This window comes from Cavia porcellus, unplaced genomic scaffold, assembly GCF_034190915.1.
Source record: "Cavia porcellus strain 051 isolate PalLab524CR breed Dunkin Hartley unplaced genomic scaffold, mCavPor4.1 scaffold_26, whole genome shotgun sequence".
In the NCBI taxonomy this organism is placed as follows: Eukaryota; Metazoa; Chordata; class Mammalia; order Rodentia; family Caviidae; genus Cavia; species Cavia porcellus.
The window spans coordinates 26,258,157-26,278,574 of record NW_026947509.1 but is presented as its reverse complement, the minus strand read 5'-3'; the positions used below and the strand labels follow the sequence as shown (position 1 = coordinate 26,278,574).

At 36.6% G+C, this 20,418-nt stretch overlaps 1 pseudogene; it reads right to left on the bottom strand.

Moving 5' to 3' along the window:
• Positions 1-11,211: 11,211 nt before the first annotated feature.
• On the bottom strand, positions 11,212-15,604 carry LOC106028632 (olfactory receptor 11H4-like; annotated as a pseudogene).
• Positions 15,605-20,418: the final 4,814 nt, after the last annotated feature.

Below are 20,418 nucleotides of genomic sequence, written 5' to 3'. Positions count from 1 at the left end.
TCTAATTTTGCTAAGTGCCAGTTAACCCACATGACTTGTGCAACAATCCTCCTGCATTTTGATTCTTTTCATTTCTCTGACTCGGTGCCCGCCATTCTCCTCCTCCTCCCTCTAGAACACCTAGTCACCTCTGAACAAAGAGAAATTCAGTTCATTTCATGCTGGACTCTCTCTCCTACTGCTACAGCGTATTATTGCTGAAATTTGTCCTTGCTTCTTTAGTGTCCTCTTTTATCTTTAACTTAGACAACTACAGGGGCTGGAGGTATTGCTAGGTGAGATAGGGCTTAACCTTGTATGTGTGAGGCCCTGAGTCTCAAAAAGCAAGAAACAATGGTCTGAAGCAGACTAATAGTTTAGATTTTCTAATTCTGATGATTACTAGTGTAATACTACTATTGTGATTATTATTAAATAATGAAAAACGAATTGGGGAAAGGAAGAGTTCAGCTGTAGGGAGGGCAGTCATGGAATTTCTTGTTCAGTACAAAAGACCAGGGAAGTTGTGTTCTGGCTTGACAGTGATTCCGCACTGGCAGCAAGGCTGCTGTGTTGCCAGCCCCCTAGCTAACTGTGTATGTATATCATGTGTCATCTCTGTCACAGTGTGCTGGGGTTCTCTGTATGGCTAATCAAGAAATACCACTTTACCTTAACTGTCAGGTGTGTATGCACTTGGGACAGGAACCAAAGCTTGGCGGTGTGGGATGCCTCAGTCTCCCTTCCTGCCCCATTCCCTTTGCTGTCTCCTCTTCAGAGAGTTCATACTAGAACTTGGCCAATGCAAGAGTTTAGTCACTGTCCTTTGGTACTGTGGGATTCATTACTTTTAATTGGCAGTTGCTGCAATCATTTCACTCCCTCAATTGTGACTTCTTTTGCTAATTGGCTCTCAGGAGCCTCCAACTCCTGCATCAAGTAAGACAGAGCTGCTACCAACAGCCCCAAATGTGTTTGGAGATCCCAGGTGTACCACTCTCCAAGTTTCTAATCTGTTAAAACAACTTTGCTTGGATTAGCTTTAGGAGAATACAGCTCCTTGGGGCATTGTTTTCACAGAAGCAGCAGCTTAAACTATGCCAAGCTTTCTAGACTTTGCCAACTACTGTATTCTGCCTACAGCTTTTTATTCCTGATAGCAGAAAAGAAGCTATCTGGTTGAGGTGTCAGTAGTGGGTCTGGTGGAGGATGCGAGAAATGAGCAGTCAAAGAATCTTGTCAATTGATGAATGTGGGCCTTGACATTTTGCCTCACATACTACTTTTCTAAAGCAAAAGGTCTCGCAGAGAACTTGTCTATTTCTGTTTATCATTGGAAAAATAAACAATTGTTCAACCCAAGCCCATAATTGGGTCACATTTAAACATACTATTATTTTGGTACTGGAAATTGAACTCATGACCTCGTGCTTGCCAGACAGGCATTGTGCCATATCCTCAACCCTTAAAAATTATTTTTAAAAAAGACTTTTAGTACTATTTTAGATTCACAGCAAAACTGAATGAAAAGTGCAGAATTCCTGTCTACCCCCTCTGCTTTATATCAGGCTTCCCCATTACCAATATCCCATAACCCAATGGTTCATTCCTTGTACTTTGTGAGGGCCTCTATTAACATATCATTATTATCCAAAGTTTTAATGCATACCAGACCTCAATCTTGATGTTGTACATTCTATAGATTTTGACCCATGTATTTTTTTTTTCCAAATCTGGGGGCAACAATGGTACATACAAGGTGCATTGTCATCCCCAAATCATTCACCCAGAGCAGAAGACATCTGTATTCAATTGTCCAAACAATACCAGCACAAATCTTTCTCTTCAGTGAACTCAGAAAAATCAGTAGTATAGCTAGCTTAACTATTTTTATATACATATATGTATGTCTTTTCTTTCAGCTTCTCACACTATTGAAATAATACAGTGTTCATACATGAGTTTGACCAATGTATTCAGACAGGTGTTTGCTATTACAGTTTCACTACTGTAAAAATCTTTTGTGTAGCACCTCTTAACACCCAGAAAATACTGGGTTTTTTCCCCCACTATTTTCATAGTTTTTACTTGCCTAGCGTATCATAAAGTTGCAGCCAAGAAGTATATAGCCTTTTCATGTTGATTTCTTCGCTATATTTCCAAGAAACATCTAAAAATAATTTCTAGTTAGATTTTAAAGCTACAGTAAAGGGTAAACATATAGTGTATCCAAACACACCATGTAATTTCCTTTAGTTAGTTAATTTTAGTTTTACTTTTTCGAGACAGGGCCTCACTATATAGTTTAGGCAAGCCTTGAATTCACTATGTAACCCAGGCTGGCCTCAAACTTATGGCAATCCTGCCTCAGCCTCCTAAATGCTGGATTACAGGGGAGTGCCACCATGCCTGGCTCACTTCTGTTTTTTTTGACAAGGGGATATTACCCAAGAAAATTGTCTGGTTGCCTAGCACATCCTTGGAGAAACATTGTAGTAGGTTGGATCATGAGTATGTTTTTTACCTACAGTCTTTGGCCGTATTACAGATAAAGTCCAGTGTAAAAACACTAATTTGAGTGTTGAATTGTGGCCTGCTTACTAGATGGTAGGGTAGGTGCTTATATATAAAATGGCTTACAAGCCTTGGTCTTGGTTTTGGGACAAGATAAAGAAAGATTCAGAAATCAGAGTATAAAGTTTTATCAATGTTCATTTGGAACTGAATTCTACATAAAGCAATGTATGTATGCATTTTCATTTCTTACATATGATTTGTAAATCTCTCTCAAGAGACCTTGATCTCTTTTAGGTAGGAAATGTATCTTTTAAAAATATGCCTCAAAGGCTGGGCATGGTAGTGCACAACTGGAATCTCAGCACTCAGGAAACTGAGGCAGGAGGATTCCTGCAAGTTTGAGGCCAGCCTAGGCTAAGAGTTCAAGGGCCAGAGATTTAGCTCAGCAGCACAAGCACCTGCATGGAAAATGAGAGTTCAAGTTCAGCTTGAATTGCATAGTGAGACTTTGACTCTAAAAGACATAAAAAATCTGAAACTCTGGGGTGGTACTATTTATAGTGGGGTAAGTACTAGATCTTACTCTATTATTGATTACAATTCTCTGAACAGGTTTTTCTGTCCTTGTTTACTTTAGATTTAGAAGATCAGTCTCTCACGTTTTTGCCTGTGTATTTTACAGGTTTATGTTGATAGACAAGGTAAAGAAAATGGTTTTAATTAAGTATCATTAAGTTTATTCAGTTAAACATTACACTTCCTCTACATTTCATATGTAATTTCACTTTTGTTAGTTTCTAGAGTTTGGTATGGTTCGTGCCATTCCTGATCAGGATTTTGAATGATGATCTCTTCAATTTCTCAGTTATTACTATTACTGCTTTTTTTTTTTTTTTGAGACAGGCTCTCATTATGCAGTTCACACTGGCCTTGAATTCATTGTGTAGCCCAAGATGGCCTTAAACTTGCAGTAATTCTGCTGCCTCAGCCTCCCAAGTGCTGGAATTACAAGTGCGTGCCATCATGCCTGACTTAGATTATCACAAAAACAATTTTTTGCCTAAGTGTGTGCTAACAAGTGGTAGAAAGGTTATATTGTTTTTCTTCTAGAGTTCTATATTTTTCTATATTAACAGATGTCTTTCTATTAATCAAAATTTTACTAAGTCAGTTTCTTTGGAATATACTTAAGTGTATGATCATTCCTTGAATCTCAGTTTTTACTTTTCTGTAATTGAGAAATATGTTAAAATGTCTTTTGAGGAAACTTAACATTACATTAATGTTTAGTCAAATGTTCTCATATGAAGTATTTAAAGATGGCTAAGAGTTTTCTTACACATACCCTGATGTTGCTTTACCAGTCAATAAATAATCATCAGTATTCAAATAATAAAATTTACTAAACATTACTAATGGACCACTATTAAAATTAAGTTTATTGGCACATTTTTGATTCACATAATGTTAGCAATCATCGTGGATAATTTGTACCTGCACATGATCTATCTTTATTCTTTATCCCCATCCTCCCACCCTTCTTTCAACCCTACTTCCCTCCTTATTTACAAAAGCTTGTTTCCATTTTTTCTTCTTTTTTCAGTTTTTAAACTTTCTCTTCCTCCTCTGTTTCCCTAGTTCCCCTTCTCGTTTAAACATTTTCTCTCCAATTCTCAATATTTTTATACATTTTGGTTCTTATTTATGCTTTTGGTTTCTCACCAGAGAAACAATGTGGTATTTACAAGTGCATGTCTGATTTATTCACTTAAGAGAATGACCTTGAGATTTACCTAGGAATGCCTCAGGCTTATCCTTCTTTATGATTAAGTAGTACTGTATTATATTAAAAACCCCGCATCTTCTTTATCCATTTATCCGCTGATGAGCATTTGGACTGTTTCTAAGATTTAGCTATTACAAACTGTGCTGCTATAAATATGACTGTGCACATGATGTGGTTTGATGCTGTGGTATGATGATTTATAGTTCTTTTGGGAAGATGCCAGCAAGCAGAATAGTTGGGTCAAATGGAGCCTCTAGGTTTAGTTTTTCAAGAAATCTCCACACTTCATTGCCGCACTGGCTGCACCAGCCTACCTTCCCACTATTGGTGGAGAAGAGTTTCTTTTTCCTTCACAGCTAATGGGCCACTTTCAAGCTCACTTTTTATTTTGTTTCGAATCTACATAGATTTTTAGTGCATTAAGATAATTAATGTGGGACTTGGTATTTTTGAATGAGATTACAGTGGCAATAAGAAATATCAGCTAAGCTTTTCTTTAAAAATAACTATTTTGGAATAATTTTAGATTCACAGAAAATTTTCAGAGTCAATACAGAAAATTCTCATATATTTCTTATTCTTTTTCCACTTTCCCCCTTGTTTTTGGTGGTGCTGGGATGGAACCCAGAGCCTACTGTATGCTGGCAAGTGCTACACTATCCAGATATATCCACATACCATTTTATCTTATTTTATTTGGCACATCTTGCTAAGTTTCCCAGGCTGATCTCAAACTTGTGACCCTCCTACCTCAGCCTCCTGAAAGCTGGGGTTATTCACATGTATGATCATACTCAGTTTAGACCCCTGCATTGTTAATATCTGCCATTTTCATGCTATATTAATTTAAAAATCAGTAATCAGTAAGTTTCTAAAGTTACTAGTAATTAAGTTACTAGTAAACTTGCTGGCAACTAAACCTATATGGACAACATCAGTTTCCCATTAATATCTTTGTTTTAGAGTCTGATCCAGGGTATCACATTTCATTTAGGTTGTCATGTGTCTCCAGTCCACTATAAGACTGTGCCAGTTTCTAAGTATGTTACCTTACATGGAAAATTGGGCTGTGCATATATTATTAAGCTAAAAATACTGCAAGGAAAGGTTATCCTGGAGTATCTGAATGAGTCAATATAACAACAAGGGTCATTGCAAGAAGAAGTTAGGAGAGTCAGAGACAAAAAGGGCAATGTGATACCTAAGGCCAGGATGAGTGGGAGGAAGTTGAGATTTCAAGATGTTATACTATTATATTTGAAGAAGGATAAAAAGGCCATTATCTGGGCTGGAGATTTAGCTCAGTGTTGTAGGTGCCTGTGTGGCAAGTGTGAGGTTGTGAGTTTGATCCCTGGTGAGAGAGAAAGACAGACAGATAGAGGGGGGGGAGGGTGGCTGTTAGCCAAGGAATGTAGTTGGCCCATAAAAGCTGGATAAATCAAAGGAAACAGATTCTCCAGAGCTTTCAAGAGGGAACTGTTATGGTTTGTGTCTAGATGTACCCACAAAGCCTCATGTAGTCATGGGGGCAGGCTTCAAGAATTTGTGATTGATTTATGGTCCAACACTGGGATTATAGGTGTGAGGGCTATACCCACCCTACAATATAAGGGCCAGAACAACATACAATATAAGGGACAAAAAGAGTCTTCACATTCCTCCCTTTTACTCTCGTTGCTTTTGCTGTCTTCTGCCACCATGAACTGTTGACCCTCTTCCATGCCACCCTGCCTTGGAGCTAGCTGATTATGGACTGGAACTTCCACAAACTGTGAGTTAAGTAAACCTTTCCTTACTTAATTTGGGGCATCAGGTATTTTGTCTCAGCAACGAGAGAAAGGTAATTAAGACGGGAACAATCTCTGCTGACCTCATCACTAATTTTGAACTTCTGACTTCAGAACTGTAAGGTAACATTTGTATGTTGTTTTAAGCAACTGCATTTGTGGTAATTTTTTGTAGTAGCAATAGGAGACTAATGCAGTTATAAACCTGGATCCTACCATCAAACATTTATTTACTTATTTATTCAAACTCAGTATAATAAAGGTGAAGCTGTTTAGAAGCAAATTCAGAATTAGACATACTTCTGTGAACAAAAATACCAAGTATAGTGTTTATGTACAATTGTTTGTTTTCAACCTTAGTATTTCAAATCAAAACCCATTTTTTCATCAATTTTTATTTCCTATTAGTGCATATTTTCAGTACATACATCATAAGGAATTGGTACATATAAACAATATATCTTAGTTCTTTTTCATTCCCTTCTTCTCCTGTTCCTTCTCATTCTTTTGATCCCCTTACCATTTGTAAAAGATTTTATCTTTCTACTTCCAATTTTCTTTTATTTTGCTCTTAACAAAATACCGGGCCTCTCATATAAAAAGAAAACATATTTAGTTTGTGTGTCTGATTTATTTCACTTATAAATTATGGTCACAAGGTGCATCCATTTTTCTACAAATGACTCGTTTATCTGTTTTATGGCAGAGTAGAACTCCACTGTGTATAAATACCACATTTTCTTTCAAAACATCATTTTAAATTAGTTAAGTCAGAGATATAGCTCAAAAGAATAAGTACCTGCCTGGCAAGTGCAAGGTCCTGAGTTTGATTCCCAATACCAAAAAATAAATAAATAAATACTTAAATAAGTTCCTTTCTACTACCTGTAGTGCAGTTCTGTTATACAATTTTAATGTAGTTGGACTCATTTCCCAAAGTTTCTATTCAGTTTGGGATTTCCTTATACCCCCAGCTGATTCTTTTTTAGTTTGCATACATTGAAGGTCACTTCCAGTGATGTGCAGTTCTATGGGATTTTTTTTGTGTGTGTTTTGAAGCAATCAAGACCAGACAACTATGGTCATCTCTACTAGTTTATCATTATTTACATACAAAGTATGCTTAAAATTAATTCCAGACCATATGTTGCGTCATAACCTCAAGAAAGTTTTCAATTTTAGCACATGTAGTTCCTGCAAGATGCCAGAACAAGTGAGAAATCATCTTAAAGCACAGTGGTAGTTCATTATTTACCAGTGACAGGAAAACATCAAGAAGGAAGAAAAACTATGGGGATGGACACAAACTAAGAAACTCCTACACATGGAAGAAATTGCTGAATAACAGACTTTTCCCTGGGAGACCTTAATATGAGTGATACAGCTACCTACTACAAAAATTCATAAGCATCATCACTCAGTACAAAATTAAATTTTTCTGAAATAGATATAATATGAAATGGCAAAATGCAACTTCAGACCTCCAGCTCATCCAGAACAGATATAGGAGACATTAACATAGAATAAACTGGAAGACATACACTTGAAATTTCTGAATTGTGAATTCTGAATTGTGAAGAATCAAATCCATGAGGCTATAAAAGGACTCAGATAAGAAATAATTTCTCAGATAAAAATCAGTGAACCATAATGAAAGAATTGCTCAGCATAACTAGAGAAAACATAGATAAAAATAGAGGAGCACAGGAAAATGATGGAAACCCTGAATGAACAATATAGGAAAGAAATGCATGAAACACATTCAAAAAGATATTCAGGAAATTAAAGATTCCATTAAAAGCAGGCAAAACCTATTGAACAAAACTGAAGATAGACTTTCACACCTTGAAGACAGGATCATGGCTGCCTATCACAAAAGGAAAGATTTCTGGAATGTAACATGAGACTATGAAATAACAATTCAATAGCTACAAAATAGTGCAAAAAATAAGGCTGATAAGGAGTCAACACAAATGACATTTTAAAAAAATTATTTGCAGAAGTAATAGAAAGTTTCCCAAGCATGGAAACAGAATCTGACATATAGGTAAGTGAGGCACATAGAACTCCAAAGAGCCATAATCAAAATAAATCTACACCTAGACATATAATAATCAGAAATTCAGTACAAAAACAGAATATTAAAAGCTGCTTGAGAAAAAATCATTTATAAAAGAAAACTCATTATACTCATGACCAAATTCTCAATACAAACCCTCAAGCCAAAAACAGCTTGGAGTGAAATTTTTTAAGGCCTGAGAAAAAACCTCCAACCTAGATTGATTACCCTACAAAACTATCTTTTAGAATTAATGGAGAAATGAGATAACTTCTATAACAAAGAACAATAGAAGACATTCATGACCACCAAACCAACCCTACAAAGAATACTGAACGATATTCTAGATAGAGATAAAAATGACCACAATTCTAAAAACAACATCAGAAAGAAACTATCAGGCAGGGCAGAAGCTAAACAGAGGGGAAAAGCAAGGAATCAATGACAGGAAAATAACATGAGGAAACCAAACCAATACATATCAGATATAATCATCAATGTAAATTGCTTCAATTCACCAATTGAAAGATACAGATTGGCAAAATGGATCAAGAAACAAGATCCAACAATATGTTATATACATGAAACATTTAATTCAAAAAGAAACTCATATACTGAAAGTCAAAAGATGGAAAACAATACTCCATGCAACAAGAACCCAGAAAAAATTAGGAGTATTTTGTCTGCAGACAATATGAACTTCAAACCAAGAATGATAAAAATAAAGAAGGTCACTACATTCTTGTTAAGGGAAAATTCAAGAGGAAGAGATAACACTCATAAATATATATACACCAAATATGGGATCACCAAAGTATATAAGGCAAATATTAATAGACATTAAATGTCAAATATGTAACCACACAACTGTAACAGAGAACCTTAATACCCCTGTGTCACAAAGAGATAGATCAACTACACAAAAAAAGAGCAAAGAGAAAGCAGAACTCAATAAAAAATGAGTGAACAAATGGACTTAGTAGATGTTTACAGTGTTCCACTCAATAACATCAGAATACATATTATTCCCAGTTGAACAGGACATTCTCTAAAATAGGTCATATACTAGCCCATAGAACATGTTTAAGTAAATGAAAAGGAACTGAAATTATCGCATGCATATTATCTGATCACAGTGCAATGAAATTGGAAATTAATGGCAAAAGAAACTGCAAAAGTCTGTAAAATTAAATAACCTCCTCCTGAACAACCAATAGACCAGACAAAATTAAAGAAGTTAAATGATATCTGAAATTAAACAAAAATGCAAATACAACATGCAAGAATCTGTGGGATATAATGAAACCAGTCCTAAAAGGGAAATTTATAGCAGTGAATTATCACATCAAGAAAACAGAATGAGCACAAACAACCTCAAGCTTCTAGAAAAAAAGGCCAAGTTCAGCCCAAAGCTCATAAAAAGGAGGAAATTATAAATATCAGAGATGAAATTAATGCAATTGAGACTAAAAAAGTGATATAAAGAATTAATGAATTGAAGAGTTAGTTCTTTGAAAGAATAAATAAAATTGATAAATCCCTACCCAACCTTATCAAGAAAAGGAAAGAAAAAACTCAAACTCAAGCAATGAGGAATAAAAAGCATGAAACTACTATACAACCTGTGGAAGTTCTGAAGATTATTAATAACTACTTAAAAACCTTTACTCACATAATTTGGAAAATGCAGAAGAAATGGTCAGATTCCTATAATTGTATGAATTACCAATGCTGAATCATGAAGACATAAAATTCTGAATAACCCAATATCAGTTAATGAAATTAAAAATGTAATAAAAACTTACCAACAAAGAAAATCCAAGGTACTGATGGATTCATGGCTAAATTCTATAAGACATTTAGAGAACATTAAATAGCAGTACTCCTCAAACTCTTTAATGAAATTGAAAGGAGAGAAATTCTCTCTAACTAATTTCTGGAGTTGTTACCTTACACCAAACCAGAGAAAACTCCAACCAAAAAAGAGAACCATAGGCCAATGTATCTAATGAACATAGATACAAAAATCCTCATTAAAATACTAGGAAAGAGATTGCCACAAATCATCAATAAGGTTATACACAATGACCAAGTGTGATTTATTTCAGGAATGCAGGGATGGTTCAACATATGCAAATCAATAAATGCAGTACTGTATCAACCCAGCCAAAGCAAAAAATCATATGATCATCTCAACAGATGTAGAAAAAGCTTTTGATATTGTCCAACATTCATTCACAACAAAAAAAATCCCTACAGAAAATCAGAATAGATGAGCAGAATACCATGACTGATCTAACTAGAGCTGAGGGCTTGTGATGAAAAATAATGAAAAACAGGTAAGACAGGGGTAGTGAGGCCATAGAACGGAAGTATTAATTGTCAGACAAAAGAAGTTAGATTAGTTGACTTTAAGGCACAGAGACCAAGACTAGTGGGAATGCAAGTGAAAATGGAAAATCCATCATTTTTATATACTTCCAAATTGCTTGAATTTGTTACCACAACTACTTGTTATTTTTGTAAGTAAAAATTTTTTGCAATAAAAATGATCAGTGATAGACAGAGATAAGAAGTTCTGGAATGCTGTTGCACACTGGGGTGACTATAGATAACAATAATGAATTACACATTTCAAAAAGCTGGAAGAAAATATACTGAAAGTTTTCAAAAGGAAGAAGTAGTAAGTGCTGGTGTAGTGGCACATGCCTGTACTCCCAATTGCTTAGGAGACTGATCAAAAGTTCTAGGCAAGCCTTGACAACCTAACGAGACCCACTTTCAAAATAAAAAGAACTGTGATGTAGCTCACTTATAATTTCCTTCAGAAAAATATAAGGAGTTGAAAAGAATGGCAGCTTGCTAGGGGGTTGGATGGAGAAATCAGATCAGATGCTAGGATATGACAACATGAAGAGGGCCAGACAAATGGATAATGATTCTTATTAACCAAGGCAGTAACCGAAGGGAAAAATAAAACTAGGAAGAGGAAGGAAAAGCATGGAGAGCTGAGGCCAGATGCATTCACTGAGACCCGTTCGGCACTGTAGTAGGCATGCCTGGAGAATCGAAGGTCACCATGGCTACCGATAACAGGAGTCCCATGCCCTTAACGGGAGGACAAGGTGCAGTGAGCAGTGGATCCAAGGGGAAGAGCTATATTGCTCTCGGCGACTGCTGGAAATTGGGACCTGGGGCCCCGCAAAGCAGCCAGAGCCACCTGGCCATGCCAGAGGAGACTGCGAGAGGACCATACACTTGGGCTCTGAAGCCAGGCACCATGCAATTTTCTGTGGACTGATCTGTGCTGTGCTAGGAGCACAGTGAAGACATGCAGCAGAGTGTGCAGTGGACCCAAGAGGAAGAACTTCATTGATTCTCGGTGAGTGCTAGGGATTGGGTCCCATGGTTGCTGTCACTGGCTGGAGGACATCTTGGAATTGGGCAGAACCTGGCACTGCGGTGGCATCAGTGACTCAGAGAGGACTGGTGGAGGACGATGCCATGGCGACATGAGTCAGCCACCCCTGGTGCAGAGAGAACTGGCAGGGTCTGTTGGGGCTGAGCTACAACTCTGGTTGGGACCCAATAAGCAGGTACAAAATTGCCACAACTCTGACATCCACAAGGTACAGCTTAACTTGCAGATTGACTGGCTCAGAGGTTTGAGGCTAGCCTGCACCATTGCATCCCTGCATGTACCTCAGATAACAGCAGATTGGGGAGGGCAGCAAAACCCCAGTCAGCACACTTCAGAAAGACCCTAAGCAATATGGAGAGGGCCAGAGACCCCCAGGACACATCAGTCTGAAAGAAACCAGAAACATGACAAGAGATAGAAATAAAAAAAAAACCTCCAGCTGCCAAACCTGGGAAAATAAGGCCAGGAGAAGTAAACGCAGAAGGGAACCAGCACATTAACCATCCAATAGTAGACACAGCATCAGCCAAAATAAATACCTTCATGACCTCATAGATGAATTTAAAACTATACTTCTGATCCAAGTGAGGCAAGATATAAAAAGATTAATTAAAGAAATGATAAGCCCCTCTCAAGAGAACACAGATGGAAGAACAGAGGAAATCAGAAAAGAAAGAGAAACCTCTGATGAAGAATTTAAACATAATCTAGAATATATGAAACAGATCCAAAGAGATTACCAGGAAACTAAAAACTCCATTGAAAACTGGCAAAATGCCTTGACAGAAACTAAAGTTAGCCTTTTGAAACTTGAAGAGAGATTTATGATATATGATCGTGAAAGAAAAGACCTCTTAAAAATAATGAGGAACCAGAAAGAAACAATTCAAAGGCTAGAAGAGGACAAAAGGATACATAACTTAAGAATAAAGTACGCATGTGAGTGAAGAAGCAGGAGTAACCAAAAATGAACTGCAAAGAACATTCATAGATATAATAAAGGAAAACTTCCAAAGCATAGGAAAAAGAAATGATACCAGATAAATGAGGCATATGGAACTCCAGCCACCTACAACCAAAACAGACCTACACCCAGACATATAATAATCAAGATCCCAGAAATCCACCAAAAGAACAGAATACTAAAAGCAGCCAGGGAAAAGAAGCAGGTTACCCACAATGGAAAAATTATCAAAATAACAACAGACTTATCAACACAAACTCTCAAATCAAGAAGAGCCTGGGGGAAATAGTCCAAGTCCCGAAAGAAAATAATTTGCAACCAAGACTGATGTACCCACAAAAACCCTGTCTCAAAATTAATGGAGAAATAAGATGTTTCCAAGACAAGGAGGAACGGTGGGAGTTCATGGCCACCAACCCAACCCTACAAAGAATGCTGAAGGACATTCCAGAGTGAGAGGGGAAGGGATACCATGATTCCAGCAACAGTGGCAGAGAGGCCTCAATGAACTGGGCAGACAGTGAATGAGGGAGTAAGGTGGACAAATTCTAGCAGTAAAGTGGAGTAGCAGACATGAGGCAGAGATGGTAAGCTATAATCTTTAATATAGAAAGCCTTGATATACTAAAATAAAACAGGCAGAATATATTAGGAGGCAGGCTCCATCAAGATGCTCTGAATGTGAAATACACTCAAGTGAAGGAGGGTTAATAAACTGAAAGTCAAAGATGAGAAAGCAAAGCTATTTGTGACAGGAAACCAGAGAGAAATAGGGACAACTCATCCAGCAGCTGCAGATAGATTGGAAAGCTATGACACTTTTGGGCCATGTAGAACTACACAGCTGGAAGGAAGGAAAACCCTATGACTTTAGTGAGTAAAGTCTTACAGCTCAAGATCAAGCTCAGGCGTAGAAAGGTTCAACAACACTCAGATAGACAATGGGATGGCCCCCTAATCTGAAAACTAAGGGGGCTAGTGAGACCCAAAATATACAAAGCATCCTGAGAAGGAGAAAGGTGAAAAACAGCCTTAAAAATGAAGGCAGAGATCATTATTAGTAGTGTATCAGGATTTAAAAGTCACAGTAGTCTTATCACACTGTTTAGTTTGATTTTATTTTGTTCCGGTCTGTCCACTCATCAGATTTGAGGGCACAGACATCTAATCCAAAAAATAGCAGGTTATACCATCGTAACTATCCTTAATTTCCTATTAACTTAAACTGAAACCCTGTATTACTTACATTGTTTTACTATGACTAATCTTATTTGAATCTGGTTTATTAGACTACGGTTTTGCTTTGGCTGATTTTATTCAAATTTGGTATTATTGATAGTATCAAGTCTAAAACTACTCTGAAGATGACAAGATGTAAAAGATATCCATACCAGTTTTGATTATTAACGCTCTCAAGTCCTACAATGTTTTTAAAGTTGTGTTTTTATAAAAATAGCTATGTAATACTATGCTTAACTATATTAAGCCTGATGATGTGGACAAGTCTATTGAAAATAACAAGAGAAAGCATAGTAACTATGGTCGATCACCTAATATTGTGGTCTTATGTGTCTTTTTCATTGCATGTTTTTCTAGGAATTTGTTTTGTTGTCTTGTTATGATCTGTTTTTCCCTATAATACAGAAAGGATAGATATGCATGTAGAAATTCACACCTGGGAAGAATTTTTTAAACTATTTATGGGAACAGATTATATAATGCAAGATGTAATGAACAGATACTCTGAAGAAGAAGAGACACTAAGAAACCCAATGCTAATTCTGTAACATTATGATGTAAAATATAGCAATACTATTTTTCACTGTTCAGAGTGATATTAGTCTAGTCTCTTAAGTTCAATTTCAGCATACGTAAAGATAAGGGCAGCTACTACAAAGAGGATAAGAGACATTATGGTAGTCATTATTGACTTCCCAATGTCAGATCTTGAAGACCTAAAAAGCCTTCATAATCCTGTAATGATTTGATTAGTTCTATAATATGCAGTATGTATTCAATGTGTGTGAAGATGGGGACAACTATTTGGAAGAAAACTAGAGACAATAAGATAGTGAAGACCTCCAGTGGACTTGCTTTGAAATCTGTAATTCTTTAAATTATTTCTCTATGAACTGTTTTGATATGTTTAATCTTACCTTCTTTAAGATAAAAAACAAGTGTGTAGGACTGATAACCATATTACTAAGTTTTTGTTGGATCATTGAGCAGAATTGTTGGCAGTCACTATTTGAATGTCACTTTGTATGCTTTAATTTTGTAACCTGAACAACTATTTCTAAGATGACAATATGTAACTTATCAACTAGTGATTTCTTACTGTTTATTTTTCTGTACTTCTGTTTTATTTCTATCCTTTTTTCTCTATTTTTTGTTTTTCTCTCTTTAAATAAAAAAAGAAAGAAATATGAGATTGGAGAATAGACATAATAGTGAAAAAGAGAACAAAGGATCTCTGAGCATAAAAAATAGTTTCAGTAATGGGATCTGGAACACAAGACAAAGCCATCAATGGGTCCATGTCACACAAGAAGTAATCAGTGATCTTAAAACCAGAGAAGGGAAGTTCGGAGATGAAATAAATGGATATTGGATATACAAGGAATCTCTTGAGCCAAAATAATGACACCAATGTGTGGCAGTGTTTCCTGGTCATGAGGATGGGATAGGGCAGAGGGCAACAGATAACCAAATTACCATCATAAGCCATTACTGCCAGGAAAAGGCATTCAGCTGTGCCTAGCAGAAAGAAGAACTAGAACTAAAGGAAGCACCCAGAAAATGAGATGATCTTTGTCTTGGAGAACATGTTGGCTAGCGTGTTAGGGACAGTGGAGGAAACATACCAGATCTCAAGGAAGACAAAATTTCCCAACAGAAAGTCCATGGGGGTGTTTAGTCGTGGGTCACATCTTACTGCACAAACAGTGGCTCCATTTCCCAGCAAGGCCAAGACATAAAACACCAAGAACAATGTGAAGAGGGAAATTTGTAACTTCTAGGAACCAGGGAATCCCAGAACAAACTCAGTCACAAGATATATTACTTATCTGTTCATGGAACCTAAATCTATAAAGAAGGAACATGAATTTAACTCAGGTTTCTCTTATGGATGAAGATGGCTTTCTGGGGTTGACTTGGAGAGAGAGATAGGCACAGTGATGTTGACCATCACCCAGCATCAAACTTCTCACCAGCTCTGTGAGGGAAATTTCAGGTGAGGGAGGGCATTTATGTGGTTCTCTGTACTTTTTTCATTTCTGGAGATGCCAGCAGCTTGTTTTCCAGTACCTTGTTGTATTTAACAGGTGAATTGGTGTTAAATCTGCTTGCTTTCAGGGATTAATGTAACTCCCCTGTGTTTCTCCCAAGGAGGAGTCATTGCTTCTCCCTTTTCCCTGGAGTACATTCCCTTCTCAACCCTTGGGGCTCACCTAGAATTTAGTATGTTTGCTTTGCTCTATGTTATTTCTAGTATATTGGCTAGAGTCAAAAAAGAGAGAAGCAATAGGAAAAAGCCAAATACTAGAAGGCTTCCTATTGGAAAGAAATTGCATTCCATTAAGGAATTTTGGGGGCTAGTTTTTATATCTGTATTTCTAAATTTTAAGAAGATATGTGTGTGACAAATATCTCTTTAGCTTAAGTGAAATACTTCAACATAGAGAAATGGAAAACTATATTTTCTTGGTTACGTGAAAATCACTCATTTTCTGTGTAAATTTTGTTGTAAAAAAGAGAGGGGGAAAAAAGAGCTCTAATGGATATAACAGCAAGTGTGTTTAGGGGTGTTAAATAGCTGACTATATTAATGTTTTTGGATCATTGAACACAGCTGTTTGCAGTCTCTCTGTTTGAATGTCCACTTTGTATTCTTTGATACTGTGATTTGAGCAACTATTTCTAAGATGATAATATGTAATCTATTAACAGGTGATTTCTTATTGTTTTTTTTTTGTAGTTCTGTATTACGTGTACCCTTATACCGCTTTGTTTTGTTTTGTGTTTTTCTCTTTTTCCTCTTAAATAAAATTTAAAAAAAAAAAGAAAATCACCCATTTTTAAAAAAATATGAAGAAAAATTCAATACCACTGGTCATTTGAGAAATGCGAATTAAAGCAACACTGACATTCTGTCTCACTCCAGAAAGAGTGACTGTCAGCAAGAAATCAACCAGTTACAAATGCTGGCAAGGTTGTGGGAAGAAAGGAGCTCTTTTCCATTGTTGGTGGGAGTATAGACTGCTATAGCCATTGTGGAAATAGCTCAAAAGACTAAGATTGGAGGTCCCATTCAATCCAGCTATTTTCCTTCTGGGCATTTTCCCAGAAGAATTCAAAGTATCACGCACCCATGTTTATAGCAGCACAATTTGTAATAGTCAAATCTTGGGAGCAACCCAAATGCCCACCAACTACAGAATGGATAAAAGAAGATGTGGTATTTTGATACAATGGAGTACTACTCAGCTATACATGAGAAGGCAAACAGATACTTTAAAGAAAATAGACACTAAAGTACCCAATGCTGATCCTGGAGGGTCATAATGTGAAACCCAGCAATAGTACTATTCTTTGTTCAGAGTGATATTAGACTGATTGGGTTCATTCAATCTCAACATAACTGAAGATATGGATAACTGCATGTATGTTTAAGTGTATAGGATTGATAACCATATTTATAAGTTTTTGATGAATAGTTGAACAGAACTGGTTGCAGTCTCACTGTTTCAATCCCCACTTTATATGCTCCACTTTAGTATCTTGAATAAATATTTGTAAGAGGACAATCTGTAATCATCAACTAGTGTTTTCTTACTGTTTATTTTTTTCTTTGAAAGTATGTATTATTTCTATCCATTTTCTGTTTTGTTTAGTCTTTTTTAAATAAAATTTTTAAAAAATGGCTAGCCACTGTGATGCATAGCTGGTCAGTAGGATGCATATTGTAAAAACCAATCCCCAATTTTCAAGCCTTTTGCCTCTGCATGTCTTGCTTACTTATCCCATATAATCACTAGGCCACCAGAGATCAGAGTCTCATATTTTGGGAATGATTCCATTCAGTGTTCATTGACATAAATAAATCTGTCTCCAAATCCTGGATGTTGTCTCAGTGTTTCTGTTTGGTATAACATTTTTTGGATCAGCCAGAAAGACCAACTACGCCAACCTCTTTGGTCACTTGTTGTGGCCCTTGCAGATGGAGCAAGGACCTCTCTAAGTCCTGACAGGAAACTCACCCTTGAGATTTCTTGAGTCCCCTCAGAGTTCTGGAGAATGATTCCTGGATCCCTATTCAAACAGTTTACACTAGACCCCAAAGGGAGGAGAACCTCTGAATGCCTGTTGAATGAATCTGTGAGTGGAAGAGAGTGTAAACTATATGATGATACATTTGTGCACCAACACTGGGACATAATGATCATGGTGGCTAATTGGACCTCATCTGTGGTTCTGTAGTGATCAACATATGGCATAATGGAGGCCTCACACTCTCCTTAGCTAAGTCATGCCTACGTCTCTCAGAGGAGCACAGCCAGGTGGGCATCTGAATGGTCTCTCTCTGAGGGGGATTCACACTTTGTCTGTTGTGCCATTGTTCAAGAGTATACCACATACACAAAGAAAGTCAGAGATTGAAACTAATTAGTCAAAATACACAGTCCCTGATTGAAGGAAAAAAGGGCTTTTCTGAGGTTAAGGAGTGAAAAATAAAAAGAAACCACTCCTTATATCTCAAAGGAACAAAAGTGACCCATTCTTCCTGAGAATTTTTCCTTGGCACTCTCATTGATTGCCTCAGTTGCTGTCAACACCTATAGTTTCACTCCCTGCTCACAACTCATCTACTCCCAGCCAGTTGAACTGGCTCCAGCTAGCTATTGCCTGAATTTGGTCACAGAGGCCCTCCCTCTAGAGACTTTTGCTTCTATCCCGGTCAGATAGCATCATCTAATGCCCACCCAAGATCACAATCAGTATTTTTTTCTGAGTTCCACATTTTTATATTTTTTTCTTATTTTAAAGAGAATAAAACAAACAAAAACCCAAAACAGAACAAAGTAAATCAGCAGCACAGGACTTTACAAGACAACAGAAAATCAACAATGGCTACTATGTCTCTTGTTTTCTTCAAAATAGTTGACCATACCTTCACACACAATAACATTAAACATAACAAAATAGTATAAAACCATTCAAAAGAATGAAAGCATTACAGGACTTCAAAACCAGATAACAGAAAATGAACAATGGCTACTACAATTTTTTATTTTCCTCAAAAAGTTGTCCATACCATCACACATAATAAAATCAGACAAAATAAAACAGAATAAACCCACTTAAGCAAATGAATTAAAGCATTATAAGACTTCAAGACAATATAATAGGAAACCATGATTATCATAATATATTCCATTATATTCAAAATAGCTTCCTCTACCATCTGACAGAGTAAAATTTAACAAAACAAGACAGGACAAAGGAAAAGCTAACAAAATTGTGAAAACAATACAAGAGTTCAAGACAAGTCAGTAAGAAATTAACAGTAGTTTTCACCTTTCTCTCCCAGATGTTTCCTCCCTTATTATTCTTATAATAACTATCTTGCTTTTGGATCCCACTAACTCCTTTTTGTTTCTTATGCTAGGATTCACACATATGAGTTCAAACTGTTTTGTCCATGAACATGATCAATAGTTGTGTCTATTTACCTAACAGGCTCGAGATTATTCTATTTTATAGCTGGGTACCTTTCCACTGCATGGAAATACCATATCTTTCTTATTCATTCTGTAGTTGATGGTCAAGTGACCCTTGCTTTTTTTCCTGGTCTCCTATCACACTAAGCAACTGTTCTTTCTCCTTTGATTTTCAGTTTATGAATTTCCTTTCAAGTTAAATGTATTTCTTGTATACAGTATATTGATGGATCTTGATCCAGTCTCCCCGTGGTTCTTTTTATTGTAACCTGAGGCCATCTACATTAATGGTTACAACCAGCATACACATTGGTTTCTCTCTGCCCTGCTATTCTCCAGTAGTTGGCCTCCCCCTTTCCCCCTTCATTCGATTGCCTGTCTTGTTTGGCAATCCTCCTCTGCTATTGTTCCAGGAACCATGATCATCTTTATCTCCCTCTGTAGAATATCCTTCAGCACTCACTGTAGGGTTAGGTTGGTGATCATGAATCCCTTCAGCTGTTCTTTATCATGGAAATATCTTATTTTTCCATAATTTTGAAATATAGTTTTGAAGGGTACATCAATCTGGATTGGATACTGTCTTCCTTCAAGATTTGAAACACTTCATTCCAAACTCTTCTTGACTTGATGGTCAGTGTTTACAAGTCTCTCGTGATTCTGATGGGTTCTCCTTTATAGGTGATCTGTTTCTTTTCTGTAACAGATTTTAATATTCTATTCTTGTGTTGAATTTCTGGGGTCTTGATTATTATATGTCTTGGTGTAGACTTACTTTGGTTATGACTAGTTGGAGTTCTATATACTTTGCTTATCTGTATGACAGATCTTTTCCTCATGTTTGGGAAGTTTTCTGCTATTACTTCTATACTCTTTATTTCATTTGTGTTGACCCTTGCTTCTTTGCTGATACCTATCACACTTAAATTACTTTTGTTTGCATCATCTTGCAGCCATTGAATTGTTATTCCCTGCTTTCTTGTTATTTTAAAGAGATTTTCCCTTTCCTGATTGCTAGCTATGATCCTGTCTTCAAGGTCTCAAAGTTCATCCCCAGTCTCTTTCAAGTGGATTTTGCAAGCTTTTGACTGACTTCTTAATTTCCCAGATATCTCTTTGGATCCACTTTATGCATTCTAATTTCTTCCTATGTTGTTCTTTCAAGGTTTCTATCATTTTCCTA